At 40.8% G+C, this 16,795-nt stretch overlaps 1 pseudogene; it reads right to left on the bottom strand.

Moving 5' to 3' along the window:
- LOC149747042 (fatty acid-binding protein, heart-like) overlaps positions 1 to 8,879 on the bottom strand; it is a 51,796-nt pseudogene extending 42,917 nt beyond the window's left edge.
- Between the last annotated feature and the right edge of the window lie 7,916 nt (positions 8,880 to 16,795).

The raw sequence follows: 16,795 nt of genomic DNA, 5'->3' as shown, positions 1-16,795 counted from the left end.
CAAGCAGTTTCATCTTAGAAGCTTCTGTCATTGGGAAGAAATAAGAGGTCTTTTTTAAAATGAATTATAGTTGACTTACAATATTGTATTAGATGCAGGTGTACAGCACAGTGAAACACAGAGAAGGAAACTGTCAACGAAACCAAAAGGCAACCTACTGAATGGGAGAATATATTTGCAAGAAGAGTTTGTCTTAACTGCGTGTCCTGAAAGCTAACCTCTAAACCAGGGCAAGAGGAGGTTGATGGGCTGAGACAGATTGAGAAGGGGCTGGTATTCACGAGTAGAAGAAACCCACGGTCTCCTGCTGAGTAAGTTCACTGAGCTCTAGTGGAGGCACCCACAAGGTGAAGGCTGGGTAGCAGGCTCGGAGGAGAGCTGGCTCTGAAGGGCTCTTAGAGCTCCACTCAACCTGGAGGGGCTGCAGCTGCCCACCTGCAGGACTTGGGCAAGGAGGACTTCAACTATGGTCCAAAATTTCTATTCCCTACTGTCCTTAACAGTGGAAACACCCCCTTCTTGATCCTCAGGAAATGGAAGGAATTCCCCCAATCTTGACTGAGATTGGGGACATAAAGCTCACAACCAGATTTGATTTGATTTTGAACAAATAAAGAAATGTGACATTTCTTAGACCCAAGAGTTATGCAGCAGATCCACTGTCACTACACATGCCCACTTTCACCTGCTCCAGGTGCTCAGAGGTTTCAGCCAGATGCCTCCAGAGGAGACCCTTAAAAAAACATATCTCGGGCTTCCCTGGTGGTGCAGTGGTTGAGAGTCCGCCTGCCGATGCAGGGGACACAGGTTCGTGCCCCGGTCCGGGAAGATCCCACATGCCATGGAGCAGCTGGGCCCGTGAGCCATGGCCGCTGAGCCTGCACATCCGGAGCCTGTGCTCCGCAACAGGAGAGGTCACAACAGTGAGAGGCCCGCGTACCGCAAAACAAACAAACAAAAAAACATATCTCTTAGCAAAGGTTACTGCTTAAAATGGGTGACTGTGTGAGCTTTCATATTAAATGGTATTATACATTTATTATTTGTTTATAGGATAAGTAGAATGGGACTCATGAGATTTCAACTCTGCAAATCCCACTTCACATTAGATAGACACTGGGTCCTAAGAAAGTTGAGAGCTGTTTAGCTATAAGAACCAAAGTGGAGGGCTGCTTTGGAATATTCCATACATCCCACAGGAAGACATGATTTGATATAAGTCTCAAGGGGAGAATCAGCTCTGACATTATCAGTGGTATAGGGCAGGGCTGATGAGCAAGCCCACTGACACGTCTGGAGACCCAATGCAAACAGCAGGTAAGAGGCCTGATTTAAGCTTGAACCTGTAGACAGTAGGAGGGAGAAATGATTCAAGTGTGGTCTTTAAGGAGACATTTTCCCTTTAGAATTGGCTTCTGCAATATACTGAATTTCTGAATGTTAATTTGAAACATCATAGTATGTGCATAGATTTTCCAAGTGCCTGAGTTAATTCAATTCTACAAACACCTATTAGATATCTACTGTGTACAATGTGCTGTGCTAGGGCACCTGGGAGATGCATAAAGGTGAAGAGGATAGTCCCATGTCTTCTTCAGGAGCTCACGAGTTAGTGGCAGAGATGGACACAAACATAAATCAGTCTAATACAAGAAACAATATATCATATGTTAAAAGAAAGTAATGCTACTAGCTTACATTTATTGAGAGCTTTCTATGAACCCAGCACTAATCTACTACAACATTTTAAGGTATATACTATTATCATACCCACTTTACAGGTGAAGGAACCAAAGTCCAGAGAGGTTAAGCAACTTGCCCAAGATCATATGACTAAGAAGAGTAGATCCAGAATATGAATCCAGAGATATTGACCCCAGAACTCAAGCTCCTAAACTCTAGGGTGAAACAATAAAGACTTACAGAGGCTTTCACTTATTAGGAGAATAGGGAAAATAGCCAAACTATGTATTAATTCACTTTCAAAAGCAAACAAATTCCCTTCACTTATTTATGCTCTAAATATGTCAAAAAGTTAGCTTTTCATAGAAGAGAAAAAAATTGTTCTTTAATTATTATTATGGGGAACATAAATTTTTTCCATGTATTTTTCTCATATATACTTTTCTTTGCAGTAAAAATGTAGTTTTTACTATTTTTTAGAACACATAATATGAGTTCATTAACCAACCTTTATGCTTATAACTCATGTGATGTCTATGTAGAATAATAGGAATATCTTGCATTCATTTTACTCTTTTCTCTCAAATGATTCTAAGCCCTTCCTGTAGCCATGATCCTTTCCATTTTCAGGTCCTCGTCATTAATTTACTGTACCATGTATATTACAGGGGGAACTAAACAAAAAAGAGTTCGTGGCATTTCGGGGGTTAGAGATTACCATCTAAAGTAGATTGGACTAGAACGTGTAACTTCACTTCCACCCAAGGCTCAAGCTCCCAAACCACACCAAGTAGCAAAGTAAATGAGGTTGGCTTGGGCTCATGGAATAAACTAGGAACTATGAAAACAATCAACAAAACATCAGTGTACTGGCCCCAAATCTTCCCTAAGAAATATGTCATGCGAAGATTATTCATATCCAAAAAGTCCACTTTGTAGTTTTTCCTCACTGTAAAATGTATATTTCTTCATCTTCATCATGATTGTATGTACATCATACTGTCACGTAGACAATGATCGAGAGACTTGGCTAGAATGTGAGCAAACAAGGAAAGGGAGTGAAGGAAAGAAGGCCTTCAGTAACAGAGTCTGGGAATTCAACATCAAAGTGCCTGTTTTAGTTGGATCAGCTCTCAATCTAGAGCTTCAGAAGCTGGGCATGTCCAGGCTCACCAGAGAAAGCCGTGTTTGTGTGGGCCCCGCCCTTTTCTTCCTCCAGGCCTGGCGAGTTTATGATTGAACTCACTCCACAATTGTCTTCCCTGTGGGCTGAGTCTTCGGTCATAGTAATAATTCCAAGGTCAAGCTACAGAGTCCTTAGCTATTGATTTTGCCATCTTAAACATTTCAGTAATTTTCCTAGGGCCTGGCAGACGAGCAGTTGTTTTCCTGATTGAGGTCAGTGAACGAACTACCTGATAAGCAGCCAACCCCATGTCTGAGATAAGGATGATTGTTTACCAGAGGAGCACATCAGCTTCTGGGGCAGAGGATCCTGAGGTCCTGCAGACTTTCTGGCACCAGAGAGCCTCAGCGGTCAAGGGTCCAGCACCTAGAGAAAGCACTCACGCTGTTAAGGGACCCCTGGGGCTGGGTTCTGTGCTGCTATGTACTTTGGGGTTCACACAACTGAGAATTAGAGAAGTTTGGTTGCTGATTCGACAGTAAGCGGTTAGCTGTGACTTCAAGGTCACCGCACAAGTGATGGCACAACAAGGCCAGGGACCTGAGGTGGCAGACTGAGGCAAACAGATGGTTAGCGGTCATCAACGATAGTGTGGCAGCCGAGGGCCATTCTTCTCCACTTCTGAGAAGGGGATCTAGAGCCTCAAGAAGACTCAGTCAGCTGAACACTCACTGAAGAGCAAAAGATACTTATCTACACACACACACTCACCCTCACTCAGGAGTCAGGAAAAAAGGTCTCTGCCAACACGATTCAGGACCTTGAGATGGGGAGACTATCCTGGGTTATCGGAGCGGGTGCTAAATGCCATCGCAAGTGTTTTTGTAAGAGAAGAGGCAGAGGGAGAGTTCCACACACACAAAGAGGTGATGTGAAGACAGAGGCAGAGAGTACAGTGATGTGGCACCAAGCCAAGGAATGCCAGCAGAAGCCGCCAGAAGCTGGGAGAGGCAAGGAGCAGGTTATTCCCGGAGACTCCAGGGGGAGCATACACCTGCTAACATTTTAATTTTGACCTCTTAACTGTCAACCTCATTTTGCTACTTAGTTCTCAAATGTGTAAACCGTTTCTCTCTCTCCTGAGCCTTCCTGCGTGCTTTCTTTTCTCAGATCCCAAAGGAATCGCTTTCAAATATGATTATAAAATCGAGGATCGTAAAGCCTTAGCCCACCCCCACCCCCAGTATTCGCCCCTTTAACCTTACTACAACCTGTCTCTCATCAAACTAGCTGTCCTGAGACTGGCTCACTTCCAGCACAGATTTCTGCGGATGCTTCTCGTCTCTGTCTGCGTTGCTCTTTACACGCCCATCTGTTAGCCATGAGTCCATTGAACATATTTTGAACTATTTGATTTCCACCTTGGTCCACATCTCAGGATAATGAGTCCTACAAGACTTTTACTTACTATGTAGAGGAGTTAAAAGGCTCATAGAGTCACCCCTTGGTTTTGTCAATGAGAGAACAAGGAGGTTACATCATTGGCCCAGAATGTTAAATGCCAGGTCACTCCAATGACCTTCCCCCTGCGTAAGGAGAATGGGACCGATCAACAAGTCCCTAAGAAGATATCTAATTAAGGAGAAAAGTGTCCATTCTCTTTTTTTCAGGCAGCGCCAAGCCTTATGAGGATTCTCTTGACACCTCCATCTCTTTGGGTTCTGGGAAGCAAAACATCCCACTTTCTCTGCAAACTGCACTTTCTAAGACAGGCTGCCTTCTCCCCTCTCCAGTCATCAAACCTTAACAAGAAAGCCAGTTCCAACTGGGGTCTCCCTTGTTAGCTTTTCGGGAGGCAGCTGGCTTTAACACAGGTGCCTCCTTGAATTTGGAATTGGAACCATAGAATGACTTTTGTTCATAACTTTGAGTTTCTGAAATTTTAAACAACACGGAAAACTCCAGACAACATTCTATTTAGACATATATCATAAAATGCCAAAGGCATTTCAAAAATTGTTCTTTTTATAATAAAATCATCTTAATTTAAGCAGCAGTGTGTCATACCTGAGAGTTCCAGGAAGTCACATAGCAGTCACCTGAGGCAGGACCCTGGGACTTTCACCCGCACATTGTACAGAGGCAGCTCTCCTCACCGGCCCCTCCAGGGTCAGAGGATTACCAGGCTCTGTGAGAGGATTACTGCTCTACTTATGCGGCTTGTCTCACCATTCCAGCATATGTTCAACACTGATTTCATAGTGACCATTCATACTTTACAGACTCCATCCATGAATATGAGAGAGAAAGAAGTTTTCATGAAAAGCAAGATATTATGATTCACAAACTATCTGAATCAAGCATGCAAGAAAATGTGCAAAAAAAAAAAAAAAAGAACCTTGGCAAACTTTGATTTCTAAAACAATCAAGTAATAAAATTTGCATAATGATTTTTAGAGCATCATAATATGGGTGCCTAAAGATTTAAAACTGAGCAGATACACAGCCCGTTACTAAAGATTTTATTCTTTTTGCAGTCAATGAAATAAAAATTATTTCCTTTAATTTTCTTTTCTTCTGAGTTTGATCATTTCTTTTGGCTACCATATGATTTGATCTGAGAACTTTTTTTGTAACTATCTAGTTAAATCAAAATGTACAGGCTGTAGCATCAGCTCTAATTGTTCCATTAACTTATCATTTTAAAGGGCTTCATGGTCAGATGTGCTTGGCAAAGGCTGACTTGTGGAAAGTAATACACTCCCTCTAGTGGGTAAAGGAGAGAAGAAAGTATTTGATTTCTTGATTTGAGGATTAGTTAGGATTTCAATTTCTGACCTCTAACTCTGCTTTTCGGCTTAGTTTCTCCCTGAGAAGCTACACTTCGTTACAGTCAATTTACCAAGGCTCCATCCTTTTTGTAGTTTAATTTTATCTCCACTGTTGTCATTTTTCCCCATTATGATTCTCTTCATCATTAAAGTCATTCAGCCAACAAATATTTATTAAATGCCTACCATGTGTCAAGCACAGCTCCAGGTACTGGGGATACAACAGTAAATGAACAAAATGATTCAAAATTCTGTCACTGAGGAGGTTAAAATAATATTAGGTAATGTTCATTGTGTGTGTGCTTCCTACATGCCAGACTTACGTACTCAGTGTTTTGCAAATATCATTTAACTGAATCCTCCCCAAAACCCTATGAGGAAACTGAGAAGCTAAGAAATTTGCCAACATCACTCAGAGAGCTAGAGTTACACAGTACCTCAGAGCTTCCCTGACCAGACCACCTGGGAACTCTGAATCTAGTGGCTGTTTTGATTTTCATCATGACATTTAAAAAAATTGCCTGTCTTCTCCAACTAACATGTATGTTCCCTGAGCAGGCACTGTGCCTGCTTGTTTATCCACATAACCCAGCACCTACAGCCTGCCACAGTTGGTCCTCCAGAATAACTTGGTTTAATGGTTTAGTGATAATGAAATCAGCGAGCAAAAATTAAACTAGGGGACTAATCAACTCCAATATCCTTCTCCCCAACCCCTTACTGGTTGGCTCAGTTGAATTATTTTAGAGTTATACGTCCTTTCCATTTTCTTAAAGAGTAGGTAAAGAAATCTAAAATGAACAAGATCTGATTCTTTAGAAGAGTTAAAATCTTGAAACAGATTCTCACTTGCTGCCTCTCCTGAATTTTACAACTAGAGGAAACAGGAAGGAGCCAAAGCAGTATTCACTCTGGGCTAAATGGATTTCCTTAAAGAGCAATTCATGCTTTGCGGGTACAGAGCAGAGGATGGACAGAGGTGAGCTGCCCTTTCTCACGTGCTCCTGTGAGTGGGACCTCATGCCTATATAAAGGGGTCGATTTCCACGATGTTATTTTGTTATTTTATAGTAGTTACATCCTCAATCATTATATGCCCTATAGCAGTATTTGCCTCTCACCAAGTGACTAAAGAACATGAGAGCTATCATTCAAATCTATTAACCTTTGTGTGTGTGAAAGTCATTAGCAGCATTCTGGCCTAAGCTGTCCATGGCAGAACGGTAAATACTGAAAGAATACTCTTGCCATTTGAAGTGCTTCTGGCTTGAATAAATGTTCATTCGTGTTGTAGCACTGCCCAGGTAATTACTCGGTAAAGAAGCAGGATCCAGGGCTGGGGTAAGCAGGAAAAATTACTACGTGCAGGAACAGCTTGTAGGGTAGATCTGTCTCAGCCTCCCCTTTAAATTTGTATTTTACAGAGGAATTGCCTGTGTCCGCTCCTATTACACAAGTCATAGTAAAACAAACTGAAAGGAGGAGGCTGAAAAGAGGCAACTTCAGGCTGACAGTTATTCAAACAACAACAAAAACCAACCAAGGGGAATCCTGAATATCACAGATCAAGAGGCCTAGGCTGTCATCCAATCTTTTCTAAAGTCATGGGGGTGGGCTCTTTCCTCCTTGTTAAGTCTTTTGTGTGTGTGGAGTTCTGTATGTAGCCAAGCAGGACCCTATGGGGACTTCCCAGGACAGCCCCATCCCCCATATGCTCTGTTTTAGCTCCTCCTAAGTTCCTACATAATAGCATCTGATGCTTATTTCCTGAGTTTTATAGATGCTAAAAACCCCACCAAAGGGAAGAAATTAACCACTTGATGACCATGAGCATGTAGCCCCCAGACCTTCTGCCACCTAAGGATTGATCACCATCAACCAGTCAGAGAACTGTGCAGGAGCTGACTGGGATGCCCCTCCCAAACCTTGCCTTTAAAAGTGCTTTGCTAAAACCCTTGCGGAGGGACTTCCCTTGTGGTCCAGTGGCTAAGACTCCACGCTCTTAATGCAGGGGGCCCGATTTGATCCCTGGTCAGGGAACAAGCTCCCACCTTCCACAACTAAGAGTTCCTATGCCACAACTAAGAGTTCCCATGCTGCAGCTAAAAGATCTCACATGTGGCAGCAAAGATCCCGAAAGTGGCAATGAAGATCCTGCCACAGACAAATAAATTAAAAAAATAAATAAAACCCTTGGGGTTTTTTTTTGTTTTTTGTTTTTAAAGCACAAACTACCCATTCTCCTTGCTCAGCCCTGCAATAAATCCAAACTCCAACAATATTTAGGTTTGTCTGGCCTCACTGTGCATCAGGCACATGGACCTGCATTCAGTAACATGTAAAGGTAAGTTTGCTTGTTGATTCTATACAGCTCTTCTTTCACTGCACCTAGATTTTTTTCTCCAATTTTTTTCTCACAATAGTCAGATTGTGTTTATAGTTGATAACCACTATCTTATTTTGAGAGGTCAAGATACTAGTTTCTGATGGGATTAAATTGCTCTTTATCACTGTTTTTATTTTACATGTATCAACTTTCCTGATAAATCTATCTCCGAATGAATGGACCCACACTCTTTGAAGATCCTCTGATGAGGATCTTTATCTCCCATTTCTTCCTTACACCTTTCTGTAATTGCCTATTCTCCTATGGTGTCAACCTCTCTGCCAAAATCTCTCATGTTTTACTAATCCTCTCTTTCCAAACTCTGGGTAGCTATGCCAACTGCACTCTAAGCATCTCTACCTGGATTTACTACTTTTGCTTGAAGCTCAACATGTCCCAAACTGGACTTCTCCCCAAATCTGCTCCTAATCTTTCTAACCATTGCCAAAGTCCTGAAGATGGTATCTCTACAATGGGTTTTGGATTTGTCCCCCTCCTGTGAGTTCCTGATGCCCACAGCCAAGTCACCCTCATTCTTTCTTGGACTTCTCTAAAACTCTTTTAACTGTCCTTCATGCTTTCTAACTACCACTCCTGTCTGCAATCTGCTATTCATTTTCTTACGTGCAACTGTTGTCAATCTCTCTGCTGCCCAACAACTTTGAGAGTCCATTAGCAAGTTTAAGAGAAATTCCTCATCCTGGCCAGGCATCCAGGGCCCTCCACAATGTTGTCCTCCTGATGGGCCCTTTGACTTACCTAAGATGCTCACTAAATGGGAGTTCTCACCCTTCTCTAAACTAACCAGGCTTTTCCTGTCTCCAGGTGTTTTCTCAGGCTGATTCTTCTTCATGGTATGCCAGTCTCAACTCCATCTTTCTCAATTCCATCCATTCCTTAAGGGTTTTAACTCAATTCAAAAGTCAATTTTCCAATTCCTCCTAACAGAATTCTTTCCTCCAAATCTTTTTTTTTTTTTTATAAATTTATTTATTTTTGCTGTGTTGGGTCTTCGTTTCTGTGCAAGGGCTTTCTCTAGTTGTGGCAAGCGGGGGCCACTCTTCATCATGGTGCGCAGGCCTCTCCCTGTCGCAGCCTCTCTTGTTGCAGAGCACAGGCTCCAGATGCGCAGGCTCAGTAGTTGTGGCTCACGGGCCCAGTTGCTCCGCGGCATGTGGGATCTTCCCGGACCAGGGCTCGAACCCATGTCCCCTGCATCGGCAGGCAGATTCTCAACCACTGCGCCACCAGGGAAGCCCTCTCCAAATCTTTATAGCACATTGTTGGTCTTTCTTCCATCACACTTTCTTTATTTTCTTCTTCTTGGTATTATAGTTATTGATTTACATATCTTATGAGACACACACATACACACACGCACACACGCACACACACACACACACACACATACTGCACTCTGTGCTGGAGGTGGCACCATAGTTGGGAATAAACAGCAGCTTTGCATCCCAGCTCCAACACCTCTCTAAATAGCCTTGGGCAAGTTCCTTATCCATTCCTCATCCTTATTCTTATATTATTTGTAAGAAGTGAGTTATGCTCAACTTTTTCAAATTCAGTTAAATTATGTATATTAACTACCAGGTGCTCACTAAATGTTGGCTCTTGTTATCAACTGTAATGATCGGTTTTCCCATCTCCAGATCCCCGTAATGCCTACCCCATTCCTTTCACAAACTAGGTGCTCAGAATATTGGTTGAGTTGAAGTAGGGCCTTGTCTTTAGGTGGATCCCTGTGCTTAATACTTATCTAAAAATTTAGTAGCAGCTTGACAAGTATTGTGTTGACCTGCAGAGCCCTGAAGAATATTTCCCAATTAGATTTATCAAACTCTAGGGTTTTCAGCTGAACCAACATGACCCAATTATTATAAAGCTGATCTTGGTATGGTGAAGCCTAGCTGTCACTTATGTTTCAGAACAGATGGAGCCACGTGATAAGTAGATATGCAAAAAGTGAATACCCAGCAAATGCAGTGAAGCCTGAGAGCCCTCAGTTTGGTTTCTAAGACAGAGAGCTGGTGTCAGGCCACATCACCCCAATGGCTCACTGATGTCATTTAGCTGATATGTCTCAAACTGTGGTCTCACTAGAGCTTGGAGCTTCCTCCTGGGAATGACTGAGGAGAGTAAAACGAGAGAGGAACGTCTGGTTCTCTCAGCTGCAGACACATGACCAGTCATCCAGATAAATAAAGCAGACAGTTACCCATGTGGTATAATTGCCAGGCTTAATCCCATCTGTAGTGATTCTCAAAGGCTTGGTGGTTGTAGTAAAGATAGAAGGGCAGAGAGTGTATTTTCCCTTAGTGAAATACAGCAAAACAATCTGTGGGTCCCCTTTACTAATTCTAAGAATCACTCTCTAAAGTGCCTATAACTTAATGCCTTCATGGGAATTAGCTGGCAAGTAATGGAAGACAAGACAGGGATTAAGATGGAAGTGTTTGGGGCCAAGCGAAAAAGGGCACAATGGAGGGAAAGCGTCAGTCCCAGCAAAACATCCATGTCATTGTTTCAGATGTGAGTTTTCTAGCTGGTACGTGTACCATGAGTTTAATGAAGAGCAACCAGGAAATATAGTTGCTTTTTGACAGAAAAATTGAAAAATTATTTACTGATTTTTAAACAGATGTACAATAGTTCTGTAATGCACATGCATGACCCCCTCTCCCATTTCTCTCAGCATGAGTGAGCGTACGTACAAGCGCACACACACACACACACACACACACACACACACACACACGTGCACGCAGCTTTCTCCGGATCAGCCAAGGGTGCTTAATCTGTGTACCAACTGCAATATTTTTCTTGACAGAAGCTGAGCGTAATAATTATTTATATATTTGTGTGGCTATCTACATATCTGTTTCTTGTCATATTCCAAAAAGGATTTAAGATGGCATATGTGAATATGTAATATGACAAGAATTTAAATTAGAAGTGAGGTGAAAGAAGAAATTAAAAACAAACCAAAGATGAGAACACACGGAGACAGGAAAAGAATTAAAAAGCATAATACAATAATCTACACACCTGCTACCAGTGCACCATAAATGTGTCTTTCAGCTTGCCAGTGGCCAAATTTGAAGAGAAATCTAGTCAATTATATAAATCTTGTCTATAAGAGGATTCCCACACTTTTCTGAGTACCTGAGTTACCTGAAGAGTTTATAAAACTAGAATCAGTAAGGCCCCACCAACAGAATTTCAAATTCTGCTGATCTGAGGTAAGATCATGGAATTTATAATCTTAGCACATTCCTACTTATCTCTCAGATAAAAGCAATCCAAGTTCTCAGGAGAACAATCTTTTATATGTATATATATATATATAAAGGTCATACAGAAATTTCTTCCAGGGAATGACAAGGAGAACCTTGAGAAATACAATGAACATTCTTACAGGGATTTAAGATGAGTTTTAGAAGCCCACAGACTGTTGTTTATAATAACCTTCAAAATAAATTTCATATAGTTATGTGAAAGTAATTACACTGAGATTTGGTAAAGAGAGGGCAAAAAAAACCCACTAACATTCTGCAGGAACTTTATTTTTGCCAGTTTTGCTTAACCCAGGATAGGAACTAAAAAGGATTTTATATCTACTCAATACTATTATCTTTATACGAAGTCAAAAATCAAGACTCCCTTAGTAAATATGTCAGCAAAGCATACAAGTCTCAGGGCTATGTCAGCATTGAGGTTTACCTACATTTTTTTTCTTTTTTCACAATGAAGGAAATTTACTTTATTAAAAAATCAGCTGCATCAAATGCTGTGCTAGGCCTTCAACATCCATTATCTCATTTAACTTCATAATAACCCCATTAACTAAGTATTATTATTATTCCATTTAATTTTTTTTTTTTGCGGTACGCGGGCCTCTCACTGTTGTGGTCTCTCCCGTTGCAGAGCACGGGCTCCGGACACACAGGCTCAGCAGCCATGGCTCACAGGCCTAGCTGCTCCGCGGCATGTGGGATCTTCCCAGACCAGGGCACGAACCCATGTCCCCTGCGTCGGCAGGCAGACTCTCAACAAGTGCACCACCAGGGAAGCCCCTAAAAATTTTTAAAAATTATTTTTATAAAATTTTTAAAGGTTACTCTCCATTTATAGTTATTACAAAATATTGGCTATATTTCCCGTGTTGCACAATACATCCTTGAGCCTATCTTACACCCAATAATTTGTGCCTCCCACTCCCCCCTGTATATTGCCCCTCCCCCCCACACTGGTGTAAACTAGTTTGTTCTCTATATCTGTAAGTCTGCTTCTTTTTTGTTATCTTCACTAGTTTGTTGTATTTTTAGATTCCACATATAAGTGATATCATACAGCATTTGTCTTTCTCTGTCTGACTTATTTCACTTAGCATAATGCCCTCCAAGTCCATCCATGTTGCTGTAAATGGCAAAAGTTTATTCTTTTTTATGGCTGAATAGTATTCCATTGTATATATATATATACCACTTCTTCTCTATCCATTCGTCTGTTGATGGACACTTCCCTATCTTGGCATTTGTAAATAATGCTTCTATGAACAGAGGGGCGGGGGTGCCTGTATCTTTTCAAATTAGTCTTTGGGGTTTTTTCTTGGATATATACCCAGGAGTAGAATTGCTGGATCAAATGGCAGTTCTATTTTTAGTTTTTTGAGAAACCTCAATACTGTTTTCCACTGTGGCTGCATCAATTTGCATTCCCACCAGCAGTATAGGAATGTTCCCTTTTCTCCACATCCTCCCTAACATTTGTGTTCTTTTTGATGATAGCCATTCTGACAGGTGTGAGGTGGTATCTCGTTGTTTTGATTTGCATTTCCCTGATGCTTAGTGACGTTGATAATCTTTTCATGTGCATGTTGGCCATCTACATTTCCTCTTTGGAAACATGTCTATTCAGTCCTTCTACCCATTTTTTAATCAGGTTGTTTGATTTTTTGATGTTTAGTTGTACGAACTGTTTATGTATGTTGGCTATTAATCCCTTATCGATCGTATCATTTGCAGATATCTTCTCCCATTCAGTAGGTTGTCTTTTCATTCTGTCCATGGTTTCTTTTGCTGTGCAAAAGCTTTTAAGTTTAATTAGGTCCCATTTGTTTATTTTTGCTTTTATTTTCTTTACTTGAGAAGACAGAACCAAAAAAATATTGCTTCGATTTATGTCAAAGAGAGTTCTGCTTATCTTTTCCTGTAGAAGTTTTATAGTATCTGGTCTTACATTTAGGTCTTTAATCCATTTTGAGATCATTTTTGTGTATGGTGTTAGAGAATGTTCTAATCTCATTCTTTTACATGTAGCTGTTCAGTTTTCCCAGCACCACTTATTGAAAAGACCGTCTATTCTCCACTGTATATTCTTGCCTCCTTTGGTTTGGAAGAAATGTTGTCTAGTTATCTTCAGAATTTATTCTTGAGAAATTACATTATTCTCAGGGCTTGAATTCTGATTGAGGGAGGAAGCAGAGGGAGGGGGAAGGAAGGAAGGAAGCGAGCTCCTCCTTATTATGGAAATTTTGTGAAGACCTAAGTCTGTTTTTAGTGGAACCAAATCATCAAAGGTTCTCAATGTGGTGAAATCCTCTATACACATAAACTTTGCATGATCATGTAAAGTTTTTTTCTTCCAATTTTGTGGCAAAAGAGACATCCATTTTATTTTCCACATCTCACATCCTGTCACCTTGAATCTGAAGTAAATCTATAAGACTCTGGGGGTGCTTTCTAGATGATTTGTTTTGTCTTGTTTTTTAAATAAATCAATAACTAGATGGGATGGTCTTTTGTTTTTCTAGGAAAGGGACAATTTGAGCTGGTTTTAGACAATTTGTTATTTGCAGGTGTGCATAAAAGTTACTGCTCTCAAACCTGGGTATAAAATGGCATAAGGGTGCTATTAGATATTGAGACCTCACTCACTTGTTCAGTAAATACCTGTAGAGGACTTGGTATTTGCCAAGCACTGAGACAGCTGATGAGAATACAAGAGTAACGAAGAATGCCTCCATGGTGTTTGAGGTCTTTACAGACACAAAAGAGGTAATTATAACATGGTGTGCTAAGTACGTAAATGAGGAAATGCAGAACTCTAAAGAGAGGAAACAAAACCATACTTGAGTGGTCAGGGAAGGCTTCTTGGAGGAAGTTACATGTAAGCTAAGACATAATATGTAAGTAGAAGTTAAACATGTGAAGGTGGGTTGAGATGGGCTTCAAAATGGAAGGTGGGAGAGAATGTTATGAAACAAACAAATCCCAGCTTGTAGTGAACATTCATGAAACAGAAGAAGATATGTTGCTAAAGATGAAAGAAATCTAGTCTGAGCTCTATATGTTATATGTGGGGCTGGGAGTGAAAAAGTTGAGAAAACAGGAGAGTCAGGCCAGATCTTGAATGGTTTTCTAATCCATACTTAGGAATTTAAACTGTATTCCAAGAAAATGAGGGAGCCATTAGGAAAAGTGGGCATATAACATTGTCTAAGTGACCCCGGCTTTGCAGGGCTGGCTTTCCACAAACTTCCTAGGAAACGTAAGCAGGGCATTAGTAAACGTTTTAATTAATGAGTCAAGTTTTTGACAGGACATTAAAATCTATTGGTAGAAAAGTGTTCACGAATATTTCATTTTATACACGTTTATAATTAATGAACCCCTTTTTAAAGCTGAAGTTGAAAAAATAACTAAAATTAAGGCCATAGTGTACATCTAGGGTATCTATGGTTCTGCTTAAGGGAATATGAGTTGATCCACAATACAGAGTAATTCAATTTATGAAAAAAATCCCCCTGGTTTTAATACTATGTTATTAAACTCAGATATTGGCTAATAAGGTTATTTGAAGGAAAAAATCAAATATTTCAGAGATAAAAAATGCTTAACGTAAGATGATTCCCTATGTGTAGTTTGCCATCTAGTGTTAATTTGTGGAAATAAAAAAGGCTGGTACAATAATTTTCAAATCTGGCTCACTCGGTGGCAGAGGGATGACTCAAAGCAACATTTCAAGTTTAAGACATCAAATTATATCATGAAACCTTCTGAGGTTTGTGGAGCTGAGGGAGTGTGTGGGCAGGTGAGTTGGCTACTTCTAAAACATCGGTTACTTCTGGGAAGCAGCACGCTGGAGCAAACAGTTCCCAATTTGCGCTACCCTGAGAATCACCTGGGAAATTTTTTAAAAATACAGATGGCCAGGCCACTCTCCAGACCTAGTAAGTCAGATTCACTCCGTGAGGCTCATGTCCCAGGTGATTCTAACGTATAGCCAGGGAGAGGACCACTGGGTGGTGCGTTAAGACTGTGGACTCAGCTGTATCTCTACATGAGTTCCACCACTTAGTTGTATGGCCTTGAGCAGGAAAATTGGTTTAATAACATCTATGTGCCTCAGTAAAATGAGGATAATAACCTCTCCTGGGGTTATTGTGAGAATTAAATATGATCATGAATGAAAAGCCCTTAGCATAATTTATGGTACTTTGGGCTCAACAAATGCTAACTATTAATAACAATATTTATTACCAAGGATATTTTATGAGTTATTTAAGGGAATAAACAACCTAAGGGATATAAATATATAACATGGAATACTAGAAATTAGAACGTGTAACTATGGCCTATTTCTATTCTTCTTAAACTGGAAGATTTGTGGGATTTAATGCTGATGCCCGGCACAGCCTGAGGGTCAGCCACTCCCTGAGAAGCACGTGACTTCGTATTCAGTACTGACCTCAACTTTATAAGTTATTCCGAATCATTCCTAATTTCTGTTCTATTCGTATTCCTAACTGGGTTCAAAATGCCCAATTCCCTAGCAAATTTCACTTGTCCTGCTTGGGTCAGATGTCATCTCATGAATTCATCAGGGGGCAGAACCATATCACCTACAGACATGGTAACAGTAGGGACAGCCCTGTGTGTCGGGGGCAGTTCCCAGTGAAAGGGGAATCATTGTGACTTAGAGGTATCTTTACAGTCATAAAAAGTGATCAGTATTACTGTAATAATACTGGGCAGAAAGAATATGATCTGAAAAGTCTCAGAGGAGTCCAGTGAAGAGCAAGTGTTTGTTTGGCTGGAGTATTCAATGGGAATATTGGGGGCTGGGGGGTGGGGAGAGGGGAATATTATGAAAAACTTGGTTTTGACAAATTGCAGTGGAAGACTAGTGGAAAGGACACATCAAATATAACAGATTCTTATTTGAGAGGATGGGGTAGGGAGGGAATGTATATAGGACAGTAGCAGAAAATTATGAGCAGAAATTTAATTGGTTTGGTTAGAGACATGTTGGGCTGATAAAAGTAGAGGGCATTCAGAAGGGGCCGTCCAGCAAGGAGATGGAGATGAAGGGTAAGAACTCACAAGGGAAATGTGGGCACTAAGTTAAGATCTGGATTTGGGACTCAGCAGAATGGTTGTGATAGCTGAAGTCAGGGACATGAATGAGTTTCCTGAGTGACTCGATAGAAGCGGGGACCAAGAATGGCTCTCTAATAGCACAGTATCTTCACCAGAGGAAGAAGAATCAGCAAATAAGACTGACAAGAAGTGGACAGAGGAGAATTGACAAATGTAATTTTAAAAACCCAGAGAATGGGTGAGATGAAAAACTACAGAGAGGTCAAGTAAATTAATAGCATAAAAGATCTGGCTTCTTTAAATTAGGACATCACTGGCCACTTCAAAAAGGGCAGAACCTTTGGACTGATAGAGGCGGCCAGGTGCTTCACATCCT

This window comes from Delphinapterus leucas, chromosome 17 (assembly GCF_059928025.1).
Source record: "Delphinapterus leucas isolate spDelLeu-1000000601 "Yukka" chromosome 17, BTC_Dleu_Yukka2, whole genome shotgun sequence".
Classification (NCBI taxonomy): domain Eukaryota; kingdom Metazoa; phylum Chordata; class Mammalia; order Artiodactyla; family Monodontidae; genus Delphinapterus; species Delphinapterus leucas.
The sequence above is the reverse complement of the archived record's forward strand: the minus strand, read 5'-3'. Positions and strand labels throughout refer to the sequence as shown.